Source organism: Heterodontus francisci, unplaced genomic scaffold (genome assembly GCF_036365525.1).
Source record: "Heterodontus francisci isolate sHetFra1 unplaced genomic scaffold, sHetFra1.hap1 HAP1_SCAFFOLD_438, whole genome shotgun sequence".
Taxonomy (NCBI): domain Eukaryota; kingdom Metazoa; phylum Chordata; class Chondrichthyes; order Heterodontiformes; family Heterodontidae; genus Heterodontus; species Heterodontus francisci.
The window spans coordinates 211,791-219,591 of record NW_027140493.1 but is presented as its reverse complement, the minus strand read 5'-3'; positions in this window follow the sequence as shown (position 1 = coordinate 219,591).

The window sequence follows — 7,801 nt, the reverse complement described above, 5'->3', positions numbered from 1 at the left end:
CGGGAAAACTCAATAATTGCAATGATTTAGTGAAGTGAAAATGTGGACAATCGAACAATCGACATAGAACTCTTCAAGAAACGAACAAAGTTTTTAAGTTTTAGCACATCTGGCATTTATTGCTTTGCTTTGTTTCATTTGGACGCTGTCCTTAACCTGAATGCACAACCGAAGAGAAACAAAGTAAGTTACAAATGGCCCTGGGGGTAAAATATAGCCTCTGATGTCGGCTCTTATATCATTCATTCATGCTCTTGGCAAGAAGCGCCCTAATATCTTGTTGCTTTCTGTTACTGAGTCCATGTTCAGTTTGTAATATCTCAGCTCACTTGTTCCTTTTGTAAATATTCAAGATTTATTCCCAATTTCTGTCTTTCTTTCTTTTAAGCCAGAAAGGGTTGAAATGGCAGTCAGTGGGCTAGTATGCTCCTACTTTGAAATGCGGGAAATCAGGAAGAAGTCAAATGTCCCTGACGAATACGTTAGCAGGAAGTGTGTCCAGCTGCAGCTCCTTTCAGATCGCATGAATCGGTTGGAGTGGCAGTCAGACTCACTGAGGAGCATACTGGAGACAGAAAATATCATAGGAGTTTCAGGGAGGTGGTCACCCTGCAGGTTCAGCCAGATAGATGGGTGACCGCCAGGAAGTGAAGGCAGGTCGTGCAGGAGTCCCCTGTGGCTATTCCCCACTAACAAGTATGGTGTTTTGGATACCCTTGGGGTGGGGAGGGGGTGTGGAGGTGGGATGGCCTCTCAGTTGGAAGCAGCAGCGGCAGCCAGATCAATGGCACCACGACTGGCTCTGTTGTACAGCAGGGGATGTCAAAATGTTGTTGAGCGGTACTGATAGAGGACTCTATAGTCAGGGGCACAGATCAGCGTTTCTGTGACCGCGAGCGAGAATCCAGGATGGTGTGTTGTCTCCTTGGTGCCAGGATCAAGGATGTCTCTGAGCAGGCACAGGATATACTGAAAGGGGAGGGTGAGCAGCCAGAGGTCCTGGTCCACATTGGTGCCAATGACATAGGAAGAGCGATGAGGTACTGCAAAGTGAATATAGGGAGCTAGGCAGAAGGTTAAAAAGCAGGACCTCTAGGGTTGTAATGTCAGGATTGATCCCTGTGCCACGTGCGAGTGAGGGTAGGAATAGGAGGATATGGCAAATGAATGTGTGGCTGAAGAGCTGGTGTAGGCGGGAGGGCTTCAGCTACTTGGACCATTGGGATCTCTTCTGGTGCAGAGGTGACCTGGACAAGAGGGATGGGTTGCAACTGGACTGGAATGGGGCCAATATCCTTGCCAGGAGGTTTACTAGCACTACTTGGGAGGGTTTAAACTAGTCTGGCAGGGACGTTAGACCCAAAGTAGTAGCCTCTACGATGGGATAGTTGAGGCAAATATAGAGGTTAAAGCAAGCAAGTACAGTAGGCAGGATAGGCAGGACAGGGAGTGTGGAAGGTCTGGCACAGTTATCTGCATTTACTTTAGTGCAAGAAGCCTTACAGGTAATGCAGAGGAACTCAAGCATGGATCGGTACATGGGATTGTGATATTATAGATATTATGGAAACGTGGTTGAGGGACGAGAAGGACTGGCAGCGCAATGTTCTGGGGTACCGATGCTGCTGGCATGACAGGGGTGGAGGTAAGATAAGAGGGGGAGTTGCACTATTGATTAGGGAGGACATCACGGCAGTACGTAGAGAGGATATCCCGGGGAAACATCCGGCAAGGCCATATGGGTATAAATTAGAAATAACAAAGAGGTCATCACTTTGATGGGATTATACGATAAGCCCCCCAATAGTCAGTGGGAAGTAGAGGAGCATATATGTAGGGAAATCACAGATAGGTGCAGAAATTATAGGGTTGTAATAGTAGATGATTTTAACTTCCCTGATATTGGCTGGGACCGCCTTACTGCTAAGGGATCAGATGGGGAAGAATTTGTTAAATGTGTCCAGGATAGTTTTCTGAAGCAGTGCGTGGATTGCCCTACTAAAGAAGGGGCTACACTCGACCTCCTCTTAGGAAATGAGGATGGGCAGGTGGTTGATGTGTCAGTGGGGGAGCACTTTGGAAGCAGTGACCATAACTCTATTAACTTCAAGATAGTTATGGAAAAGGATATGACTGCTCCTCAGGTTGAAGTCCTAAATTGGGGGAAGACTGATTTCGATGGTATCAGACAGCAGATTTCAAAAGTTGAATGGGAGAGGCTGTTTACAGGTAAAGGGACGTCTGACATGTGGGAGGCTTTTAAAAGTGAGACAGGAAGAGTTCAGGGCCGGCATGTCCCTGTTAGATTGAAGGGCAAGTCTGGCAAGTTTGGGGAACATTGGTTGACGAGGGATATTGAGGGTCAGGTCATAACAAAGAAGGAGGCATATGTCAGGAATAGGCAGCATGGATCAAGCTAGTCCCTCGAGGACTATAAGGGTTGTAGGAATCCACTTAAGAAGTAAATTAGGAGGGCGAAAAGGGGTCATGAGATTTCTCTGGCAAATAAGATAAAGGAGAATCCTAAAATATTCTGCAAGTATATTAAGAGTAAAAGGGTAGCTTTGGAGAGAGTAGATCACCCTAAGGATCAGTGTTGTAATCTATGTGTGGAGCCCCGGAAAATGGGCGCGTTCTTAAATTAATACTTCTCATCTGTATTTACCGTGGAGAAGGCCGTGGAACCTATTCAGTTCAAGGGACAGAACCGCGATATCCTGGAGCTTATCAACATTACAACGGAGTTTGGAGGTTTTGAAGCGCATTAAGGTGGATAAATCCCTAGGACCTGACCAGGTGTATCCGAGGATGTTATGGGGAGCAAGGGAGGAGATTGCAGGGGCCCTGGCAGAGATTTATGTGTTATCATTAGCCAAGGGTGAAGTACTGGAAGACTGGAGGATAGTTAATGTTGTGCCTTTATTTAAGAAGGGCTGCAGGGATAAGCCAGGCCGGTGAGCCTTACATCAGTGGTGGGAAAGTTACTGCAAGGGATTCTGAGAGACAGCATTTATATGCATTTGGAAAGGCAAGGTCAGATTAGTGATAGTCAGCATGGTATTGTGCATGGAAAATCATATCTCACGAATTTGATTGAGGTTTTTGAGGAGGTGACCAAGAAGATTGACGAAGGCACGGCAATGGCCGTTGTCTACATGGACATTAGCAAGGCCTTTGACAAGGTCGCGCAGGGTAGGCTGGGCCAGAGGGTTCAAACACATGGGATCCAGGGTGAGTGAGCCAATTGGATACAAAACTGTCTTGGTGATAGGAGGTAGAGGGTGTTGGTGGAGGGTTGTTTTTTCAGATTGGAGGCCGGTGACCAGTGGTGTGCCACAGGGATCGGTGTTGGGTCCTCTGTTGCTTGTCATATATATTAATGACCTGGATCAGAATTTAGGGGGGGATGATTAGTAAGTTTGCTGATGACACCAAAATTGGTGGTATAGTGGACAATGAAGAAGGTTGTCTCAGCTTACAACACGATATAGATCAACTGGGACAGTGGGCAAGGGATTGACAAATGGAATTTGAAGCAGACAAGTGCGAAGTGATGCATTTTGGGAAGTTAAACCAGGGCAGGACATAAACAGTGAATTGCAGGGCCCTGGGGAGTGTTGTTGTGTAAAGGTACCTTGGGGTGCAAGTACATGTTTCCTTGAAAGTAGCAACACAGGTAGACAGGGTGGTGAAGAAGGCATATAGCATGCTTGCTTTCATCGGCTGAGGCATTGAGTGCAAGAGTTGGGACGTCATGTTGCAGTTGTACATAACGTTGGTTTGGCCGCACTTGGAGTTGCAGTTCTGGTCACTGCACTACAGGAAATATGTGATTAAGCTTCACAAGGTGCAGAAAATATTCACAGGGATGTTGCCTGGTTTGAAAGGCTTGAGATATAAAGAGAGATTGGATACGCTGGATCTGTTTTCTCTGGAGTGAAGGAGGCTGAGAGGGGACATAATAGAGTTGTATGAAATTATTGGAGGCATAGATAGGGTAGATAGCCAGAGTCTGTTTCCCATGGTAGGGGTGACTAAAACTAGAGGGCATAGATTTAAGGTGAGAGAGAGGAGGTTTAAAGGGGATCGAAGTTGTAAATTTTTCACACAAAGAATAGTGGGTGTCTGGAATGAGCTGCCAGAGGAGGTGGTGGAGGCAGGAACAGAAGCAACATTTAAGAGGCATTTGGACCGGCAGTTGAATGAGTAAGGCATGGAGTGAAATGGAATTAAAGCAGTCAGGTGGGATTAGTATAGATAGGCATTATGGTCGGCATGGATGCGGTGGGCCGAAGCGCCTGTTGCTATGCTGTACGACTCTATGACTCTATGACAAATAGCTTTTCATTTACATTTCAAACTATCTTAAAATGGCCACAGAAATGAACACAGGCAATGGCAGTAACAGATTGTGTTTGACTCACTGGATTGATCCTCAATACAAAAAGATGAATCTTTGAGCAGTGGAGAGCAGAACCGCTCCCTCGATAAGAAATGACGGGCATTGACAGCTATGTTCGGCCAATTGCATCGTATATGCTAAATATGCCGCTATATAACCAGATGTTTCCATTGTACAGCCATTACTGTTCCACTGTTGGTTTATGTGTAGTCTATGAAGCGTATTCTTTGGTCGAAAGAAGGCAATTTTCTACTTTTGCTTCCTTCTGCTGCCGATCACTGCGGAGAGAATTTCACTGAACTTTTATCAGATTTTAAGACAATGGGTTGATTTTTCTGACCAATTTCACCGTTTATTTCAGCCTCCGCCAGAGACCACGCCAACCCTCGGTGACGACTCCACCGTCTATGCAGCGGTGAATGTATAGAACATTTACAGATATCCTGGGCACAAGGTGTGCCGCCACCCCACCCCCGCCTCCCAACAAGAGGTACAGTGCTAAGTAACATGATGATCATTGACACTTCATTCAATGCTATCCAGAGAGAATATGTGCTTGTAAACAGCCAGCTTGAGAAATAGAATCCAGAAAAGAAAACCTAACCTATTCCTGGTATGGAGTTTCCTTCACATGTCAATGAAACGACCCTTTCGAAACATAGCAAACAGGAGTAGGCCATTCAGCCCTGCTAGCCTGCTACCTTTCAATTATATCATCGCTGTTTTGCACTTCAGCTCTCTTTACCCACCTTTGTTCTATCAACCATAATACCTGGAATTAAGATAATAAAATCACAGTCTCTAAAATTACAACTGTTCAGCAACATCCATCACCCTTTGGGGGAAAGATTGTCAACTTCTGCTGACTGTTGTGTGCAAAGGTGCTGCCTGATTTTTCTGCTGAGCTACCTCGCTCGAATATAGGAACAAGAGTAAGCCATTCGGTCCCTCGAGCCCGCTCCGCCATGCAACTAGATAATGACTGATCTTCTATCTCAACACCATTTACCCGCACTATCCCCATACCCCTTGATATCTCTAATATCCAGAAATCTATCCATCTCTGTCTTGAACATATTCAATTACTGAGACTCTACCACCCTCTGGGGTACCGAATTGCAAATATTCACCACCGTCTGCGTGCAAATGTTCCTCCACATCTCAGTCCTAAATGGCCTACTACTTATTCTGAGACTGTGTTCCCTGGATCGAGACTCCCCAACCAGTGGAAATATCCTTCCTTCACCTAACCTGTCACGCCCTGTAAGAATATTGTATATTTTAATAAGACCACTTCTCATTCTACAAAACTGTGGAGAAAAAATACCCAGTCTCCTCAATCTCTCCTCATAGGACAATCCTGCCATCCCAGGGATTAGTCTGATGAACCGTCTTTGCAGTGCCACTATGGCAAGTATATCCTTCCTTAGGTAAGGAGACCAAAACTGCGCACAATACTCCAGGTGCGGTCTCACCAATGCTCTATACAATTACAGCAAGACATCTTTACTCCTGTACTCAAATCATCTGGCAAAAAGGTCAATATGCCAATTATCGTCTCAATTTCTTGCTGCATCTGCATGTTAGCTTTCAGTCATTCATGAACAAGGTCACCCAGGTCACTTTTGGACATCAGCACTTCCCAAACTCTCACCATTGAAGAAAAACATATGCATTTCTGTTTTTCCTACCAAAGTGGATAACATCACAATTTTCCATACTATATTCCATCTACCATGTTCTTTCCCATTCAGTCAGTCTGCAAAAATCCTCTTTAAGCCTCATTGCATCCTCCTCACAACCCACATTCCCACCTAGTTTTGTGTCATTCGCAAAATTGGAAACATTACATTTGGTCTCCAAATCCAAATTATTGATATTGATTGCTACATAATAAGTACCACAATTTTATTTCCCATCAATCTTCTATACTTAAGGGAATACAAGCCTCGCCTATGTAATCTGCCCTCATAATGTAACCCTCTGAGCCCAATATCAGTCTGGTCTATCTGTGCTGCACCTTCTCAAAGGCCAATAGATCTTTCCTGAGGTGTGGCGACCAGAAAGGTACACAAGGGGTCTTGCTATGAATCCGTACACCCGAAGCATAACTTCCACCCATTTGTATTCCCAATCGTCTTTGGATAACTGCACACTGCATCGCTGTTCCTGCATAGTGTGTGTGTAAAACGCAAACGTGCCCCCAGGTCCAAGAAGATCAATAGTGGGTTAACCAGGTGAATAGGGATGTATAATTTCACGAAGGTTAACAGCAGCCACCTTTTGCTGGGAGACGAAAGGCGGGAGTCCGTGAGTCTTAGAGTCACAGAGTCATTCACAGCACAGAAGGAGGGTTTTCGGCCCATCAAGTCCATGCGGCTCTCAACTGAGTTATTCAGTCAGTCCCATTCTCCAAATCGATCTCCGTGGCCCTGCAAGTCTACTGTGTCCAGGTGGACATCCAACTTCCTCTTGAATTCAGTGATCGTCTCCACTTCCACCATCCTTGTGGGCAGCGAGTCATTACCACCCACTGCGTAAAAACGTGCTTCCTCATATTCCTCCATGCATCTCTTGCCCAAAACATTCAACATGTGCTACCTCGTCCTTGTGCCATTTGTTAATGGGAACAGTTTTTCCTTGCCCAACTTAGCTAAGCCTGTCATAATCTTGTACACCTCTAATAAATCTCCCCTCAATCTCCTCTGTTCTTTTGAGAACAACTCCAGCTTTTCCACCCTAACATTATAGATATAATCCCCAACCCCTGGAACCATTCCAGTAAATCGCCTGTACACCCTCTCAAGACCCTCACCTCCTTCCTAACGTGTGGTGACCAGAGCTGGACACAACACTCCAGATGGGACCTAACCAGAGTTTTATACAGGTTCAGCATCACCTCCCTGATTTTGTCCTCTATAGAGAAACCTACGATTCCATATGCTATATGCACCACTCTCTCAATATGGGATTTGTGATAACATAAGCCTGCTTCATATCCTGGCACATTAGAGACTGCGTATTGTATCGTGGGAAATGAAATTACGTAAGGTAGGTGCATGAAAATCATTTTGCTTCCATCACTGATACATTCCTTCCTCCCACCCCACCCGACCCCAGCAGTGAATTTGCTCTTCGTCGCTTGGTATGAAAGAAGGAAGATGATATTCTTTACCTTTACGTTCAGTAAAAGCTGAGCCATGCGGCAGAAGGAAAAACTGCCAGGAATGACAATTTGACACTTATGGAATGTGACTGATGCCTTTACATTGATATTAAGGATGTTCTGACCTGTTATCGCTGTGGGATTGCTCCCTTGCTCTACCTGATTTTCCACTCTGCTCTTCGGCCAGGCGCCCAGAAATGAAAGGCAAAATTCCAATCCAATATGACAGGGGA